This window comes from Cornus florida, unplaced genomic scaffold (genome assembly GCF_030987335.1).
Source record: "Cornus florida cultivar Cherokee Brave unplaced genomic scaffold, ASM3098733v1 CherokeeBrave_3.0.0_Hap2_Chr06, whole genome shotgun sequence".
Taxonomy (NCBI): Eukaryota; Viridiplantae; Streptophyta; class Magnoliopsida; order Cornales; family Cornaceae; genus Cornus; species Cornus florida.
The window spans coordinates 69543990-69551600 of NW_026775576.1; the positions used below are offsets into that span (position 1 = coordinate 69543990).

General features: G+C 37.9%; 1 pseudogene; it reads left to right on the plus strand.

The window, feature by feature from the left end:
• Positions 1 to 5720: 5720 nt before the first annotated feature.
• On the plus strand, positions 5721 to 5819 carry LOC132315361 (small nucleolar RNA R71; annotated as a pseudogene).
• The last annotated feature ends 1792 nt before the right edge of the window (positions 5820 to 7611 follow it).

The following is a 7611-nucleotide window of genomic DNA, read 5'->3' on the forward strand; positions in this document are numbered from 1 at the left end:
ATAAGGGCATACTGGTAACACATTTTTTTTTTTTTTAAAAGAAACAAAGGAAAAGAACATGTATATACAACCAACAAAATAAAATAAATAAACAAAAATAAGAAAAATGGGCTAAGTTTAACGTTTCTAGCAAGACGGAATGATACTTTGCAATTTTTAATTTTTTAATTTTTTTATGTTTATTTATTTATTTATTATTGTTTTTTATTTTTTATTTTTTTTATTTTATAAATAAATAAATATGAATAACAAAGCCAAAAACAATCATCCATGTATATATCTATAGCAAAAACATCAATACAAAACATATATGGATGAATTAAACCAAAATATATCATCAAAACCCAGAATTACAAGTTCCCAAAATAACCAGCTCTAAATCACAAAAATCTAACTATAGCCACATAAAATCCCATCCACCTAAAATAGAAAAATCTGAACAGTATAAAATAGACAAAAGAATTCATACATCAGGTGGCAATGTGGAAGTGCGTGGGAGACTCGATGAAACAATCTCATATAGATCTCGTAGCATGCGCTGGGTAGTGGTGTGCTGCTGTATAAGCTCAGCATGCTCGACTCGATGCTGCTCTCGAGATTCAGCTAACTCGGTCCTCAACTGCCCCACAATGGCATTGAACTCTGCCCTAGTCACCCCTGTTGACTCCTTTGCATGTGGTGACACAGCCTGTGCTATCTCATAAGTAGCACCATCAGCAATCTGCTCCTCAGACCTCCCAACAACGTCCTCAACCAGGGTATTCACGTCCTCTCTAGCACCTGCTACTATGCCATCACCTTCCTTCTTGGCACTAGGCATTTGAGAAAGGCTTAAGTTTCACTGTGCTAGCCTAAAAGTCACCCATGGAGCCTCAGAGATCTCATCATTATCAACTACGAAGCGCCGAAGGACAAGAAGCTGGGTAATAAGATACGGAAACGGAAGTTTCCATTTTTTCGCATTCGGATCCCCACTCGCCACTAAATGCTTCCAATATTTATGCATCTGGTTAAAGACAAAAGCTGGAACAGAAAACCATGCTCCAGTGTGGGTAGCATACAACGCTATTAAGAACTCTTGTCCCCGCTGTACCTTATGACCTATTGGAAAAACATTCCGTTTCAGAACCTGATCGAAAAACCACATATCCTTAGGTAGTGAGGACTTGCTGGCACAATTCTTCTTCTTCTTGTCACCATACTTCCCGTCACACATATCTTTAACAATAAAATGCACAGTAGGTTTTTTCGAGAATTTGCCAAAACGTAGCTCCCCATTCTCTGCTAGCAAGTCAGCGGGGCACAAATGTGGACACCCCAATGCCTGGGCTATGTCCAAGACACCAAAGTGAATTCGGACACCATCAATGGTTGTAACTAATATGTCTGGCGCATCACTAAACCATTCCATATTCTGATAAAATAGGCGCACAATACGGGGATAGACAACCTCTGCAGCTGGTCTAAAAAGGCAGGACAAACGTCTCCTTTCAAATTCTAACACCGCCCATTCAGTCGTGTCATTGTGGCAAAACGTACCTTCAATGTCGAAGGTAGTCTCAAAATCCAGACGTTTGTTGCGCCACACAGCTTTGGGAGTCTCTTTGGAGGGTTTGAAACGTTTGGAAGAAGAAACACGAATCATTTCTTAAAGATTGAAATATATGGGAAGTAGTCCAAATTCAATAAGCCTACTTCAGTGACAAATTTTTTTAAATCATCAATTCAAATTTTTATGCCCTTTTTTTTTTTTTAAACAACAATTCAACTGCTTTATTTTTTTTTTAAGTCATCAATGTAAATTTTTTTTTTTTTTTTTTAAAAAGTGGAATCTGGAACCCAATTAACAACTCACAAACTTGCCAAAATCACAAAATCAGCACTTACCCACGTACTCGCCGGAGAAAATCCAGTCAAAAGCCACCGGAATCGATGAAGAAACCAAATCAAAATCTAGCCAAAATCGCTGGAGGGAACAGCCAGTTGCAACGCCGGAAAAATAAAGGGCGAGTCTCAAACAGCGCCGGAATTTAAGCCCAGCCGGAATCGCCGAAAAGAGCCACCGCGATCGCCGGAGATAACAACCCAGATCCGACGCCGTTTGACCCTCAACCCAGATGCAACCACCGTTGATCAGGGACACTGGAAATGAACTCAGCCGGCGCCGAAAAAGAACCGAGAAAACGGCGCTGCAGATGACGACGCATAAGCTCACCGGAAAGACGACCCACCAGAAAGAACCCAGCAGCGACACCGTTGGAAGAAGTAGCCACGATCGCCGGAGAGACAGCCCAGTCACCGTCGGCGCAGCGAATCACTGCCGATTAACCAACCCAGAAACTGCAACAAAAAATCGGAACCCAGAAATTGGCGAAAATCGTCGACCAAATCAAAATCGTCGGAGAAATCGGCGATTTACAAATCAGAAACCGTCGGCACAGAAAAACTCAGAGCCATGGCCCAGGAATTTGACGCCTTCAATGCCGCGGAAGAGAAGGACAGAACAATGAGGTTTGGATGAAGAAATTGGGCATGGAGATTGGAAGTGGAGATTTGGGTTAAGGAATCCAAAGGGAGAAGAGAGGAATTTATGTGGGGGTGAAGGTAAACAATGAATGGGCAAGGTTAAGGGAAAAACGAAAAGCTAGGGGCTTGAAGAAACTGAGAAGAGGAATATATTCGTGGTGCTAAGGGGCGATCGATCAGCTTTGACGGGGGATCGACAATTTTAGGCAAAAAATGTCCCCTTCACTGTTTAATGAGAAAGGGAAAAATACAAGTAAAATGGGATCGATCCCCGTGGACGGGGATCGGGCTTTTTTTTTTATTTTTTTATTTTTTTTTATTTTTTTTAAAAAAAACAAAACAAAACTAAAAAGAATATATACACTAAAATGAATAATAATAATAATAATAATAATAATAATAATAATAAATTAAAATAAAATCATTTATCAATCTATACTAACTAGTACTTTTTTTAAAATTTTTAATTTTTTTTTATGTTTTTGAATAAAGCAAAACTAACATGAAATATATAAAAATAATAATAATAATAATAATAATAATAATAATAATAAAATCGAAATAAAATCAAACACCAACCTACATTACCCATTTACAAATTTTTTTTTTTTATTTTGAATTTTTGAAAGCAGAATTGTACAAAAAATAAAATAAAGTAAAAGAAGAAAATAAAATAAAATTTTATTTAGATGAAGATGGAAGAAATAAAATAAAGAGAAATGAGGGAGAAGTAAAGTCGGGAAACTCTACGAAAAACTAGTATTTAACGTCACTAGAAAGACGTTGGGGCGACTCACTAGTCGAAAGAATAAAAAACCGGATATGAGACATCCTCATTGATCCGTTTATCTATTTTCCCCAATGGATGTTCTCTCACAACAATGAATACATCTCCTAAAAGAATGATTTGGAAAGAAATGATGGAAGATGCAATTTGTTCCTTTTCATCCACGGTCTTGAAGATAAAGTCCATCATGATCGGCCTTGCACTTGGCAATGTAATGTTTTTCAAAGACTCGGTTGGATTATTAGGAAACTCAATCTCTTCATCCTTTTTGTCAACTTCCACATTGATCACTTTCTCCTCCTTCACTAAGGTCGTATCAATGACTTCATGCTCAATATTACAAGGAATATCCTCATAAATTGGATTGGCCATTGGTGAACTTACAACTTCTTCCTCTTTTTGATAAGAAATAGTACTTGCGATTGGAGGAAGAGGTTCTTTTGAGTTTTTCCATGGCGGGAAGTCTAAGATGGCCACGGAGTCCATTAGAGAATTCACTTCATATATGGAGCTTTCAATGTCAAATGCATCTATATTGAAGTGAGAGAGGTATGCCTCAAGAGGATCTTCAGAAAGAATAGAATGAATGGAAGGAATAGCTTCTTCAACAATTTCATCCAAGACATTCACCATGAAACACTCGCCTTCATTGATAGGATGTTGGCTCGTGTTGAACACATTAAGCTTAACCATCATATTGCCAAAAGATATGTCCATAATGCCGGACCTACAATTGATTGTCGCATTAGCAGTGGCAAAGAATGGTCTTCCTAAGATTATTGAAATGTAAGTGGTAGGATTGGGAACCGGCTCAGTGTCAAGCACAACAAAATCAACCGGGAAATAGAATTTGTCGACTTTGATGAGGATGTCCTCAACAATTCCCCTTGGTTGTTTTGTAGACCTATCGGCGAGTTGAATAACTACCAAAGTTGGCTTAAGGTTTCCCAAACCTAATTGAAGATACACGGAGTAAGGAATAACATTAACACTAGCCCCTAAGTCAAAAAGAGCCCTTTTGACCTCATGGTTCCCTATGGTACAAGAGATGGTTGGCGCGCCGGGGTCTTTGAACTTAGGTGGGGTGTTAAGCTTAATGATAGAGCTCACTTGCTCCGTGAGAAGCACTTTCTTTGGGCTTGGTCCCTTGTTCTTCCTTTTTTGAATACACAAGTCCTTCAAGAACTTGGCATATGGTGGAATCTGTTGAATAGCATCAAGAAGAGGAAGGTTGATTTTAACTTGTTTAAAAACTTCCATCATGTCATGGATTTTTCCTTCTTGCCTCGAAAATGGAGTAGCGTTTAAAGCTTGTGGAAATGGAGCTTTGGGCTCATAAGACTTCTCTACATGGGAGGAAGATGATGATAATGGAATTTGCTCCTTAATGTGACCATTTGTCCCTAGTGAAGTAGGAATGGAATTGGGAATTGTAAATGGGCTAACACTTGGTTGCACCAAAACACCAACTTCACTAGGTCTCTCAACTTTGTTATCAACTTTTCTCCCACTCCTCAAGGTGGAAATGGAGTATGCATTTTGGTTAAGTTTGGGTTGAATAGGCCCTTTCCCTTTCATTGTTTGAACCATTTGCCCAATTTGGGCTTCAAGTTTTGCAATTGATTGAGAATGCGAATGAAACACTTGATTTTCCTTTCGAAGATCACCCAAAGCTTCTAAAACCTTATCCTCAAAAGTGGGATTTCTAGGAGGCTCTTGAGGTGGATGAGAAAAAGATTGATGATTTGAAGAATGAGAATTGGAGAATTGATTCACATTTGGAAGAGGATAAGATGGAGAATGGTATGCTTGAGACTTTGCATTTCGGAGGTGGGGAGGTAAATACTTTTCTTGAGAATTTTTATGAAGAGGAGGAATGATACATCCTCCTTGATTTCTCCAAGAGAAGTGAGGATCACTCCATCCGGAATTGTAGGAGTTAGAATTTGGATTACTTCCCGAATGAATGAAAACAGCATTGACTTGTTCTTGATACTTACTCGAAAAAACTTGTCCAAGAGGACAATCGAAAGTATTGTGAGTATAACTAGAGCAAGTCATGCACATCACACTTTGAGAATGGAAAGAGTTGGATGATTGAATTGCCGGGTTTTGGCTTGAAAGAAATTTATCAAACCTTAGAGTCAGATTTTTTACCTCGGCGGCAATTTCCATGGAACTCTCCACTTGAGAAAGACTGGAGGTTTTCTTCCCTCCTTCATTTAAATTTTGGCCAAATCGGGACGATGAAGAACGATGCATTGAATTTTCGCTCATGCGATCAAAAAGATGCCACACATCGTCTTCATTTTTGTCCAAATAGGCTCCTCCACATGAAGCATCAACAATACCTTTTTGGGTATCGGATAAGCTTTTATAGAAGCAACGAACTAATTGCCACTTTGGAATGTCGTGATGTGGACACTTCCGTAGCAAATCGTTCAAACGCTCCCATGCTTCATGTAAAGGTTCTCCCTCATTTTGGGAGAATTCAAGGATAGAAGCTCTCATAGCATCGGTTCTACTTGCGGGGTAAATTTTTTTTAGGAATTCATATTGTAGTTGAGCCCAAGATGTGATTGAATTTGCCCTCAAGTTATTGAACCAATATTTAGCCTTTTCCCGAAGAGTGAAAGGGAAAAACTTCATTTTTAAGACTTCTTCCGGAAGGTCCGTGATTTTCACGGTTGAACAAACTTCAAAAAACTCATCCAAATGTTTATGTGGTTCTTCATTGCTCACCCCATAGAAAATGGGGCACATTTGGGTGGTTGCGGGCTTGATTTCATAATGGGTTGCCCGAAAGTTTGGCAACCGGATGCATGTTGGTGTATTGTATTCATTTGGAGTGTAGTGATCCCGAAGAGATAATTGAGGATTTGGGGGATACACTACATGATCTTGAGGATGAATTTGTATTATTGGAGGTTGTTGCATTTGATTGGGTTGTGGAAACACATTAAGATGGGGAATTCTCAAGGGTGGATGCACACCTTGAGGTGGATGCCCATTAAGAGGGTGATACTCACCTAGATTATCCATATGCCCTAGATTTTAGAATTAGTTTTCCATTAAATGTGGGATAATCAAGAATGGGAAGAATTCTCCTAGAAATAACAAACCACAACAACAATCAACAATAATTCACTACTTCCACATACGATGTTCCCATACTCCCATGTTATATCAATACACAAAATTAAATTGCCTCCACACGGGCCGATGCTTTCTATCAAGAAAGTAATAGCCTCTTTTTGGGCTTATGCTTGGAGAAGAATTTAAAAAAAATGTGATAGCCTCGACAAGGGTTATCTCGCAAGCATGTAGAGAATTGAATAATTATAGTAAAAGAAATTCAAGAAAGCTCACGAAAGTCACTAGCAACAATGTCACAATGGTGCCAAGATCCAATGCTTGCTCCTCTTCTTTTTAAGTACCTAATTGAACAAGAGGGATTAGTAAGAAAATAATAATTTAAAGAAAACAATCAAATTAACCCTAATGCCTAATTCAATTCCAACTAAACCGTCAATCCCCGGCAACGGCGCCAAAATTATGATGCGACCCGAGCGTGTGCACAAAATAATGTACAACACTTTAGGTTTAGAAATAATGTCAAGTGGGCATCATATTTTAAAATTTATAAAACCACTAAACACTTATACTATGTAGTATGAAGCGAGTAGGGATCGAACCCAAGTGATTGAACACGTGTTGGGATTAAACTTGATTTTAGTGCTAATGAGATTGCACAAGAGAGAGAGAGAAAGAGAGAGAGAGAAAAAGATTTTTGGTGAAGTGATTAAACTAGAGTTAAATCGAAAGCATGGAAATAGAAATGACAATGCAAGTAAATTAAATTAAATTAAACTAAGAATTAAAGAGATATGAAGAGAGTCTTAGGGTTAGGATTCACCACTAAGCTCATGCAATTAACCATATGCTTTCAATTTATGGGGAATTCATTAGTGTAATTATAAATGTGGTCACATTATCATCACAAATCACAATTGTAAGCATAGATTATCAACATCAAGAATGAATTGTTTACCTAATAACAATTAAACTAAAGTGTAGAACCCATTCAAGACTACGTCATAACCCACCATACACATTCACAAATGTATTTGATAAAAGCACACATCAATCAAAAGGATAATACTAATTGTAATTAGAAGTATGGATTAACATAATCAAGCACAAATTGCCTACTTTACTACAATTACCTAATGACAATAAGCTAATTTGTAGAACAACCCATCAAGATTAAGCCATTATCCATCAAATTAATTTACAAT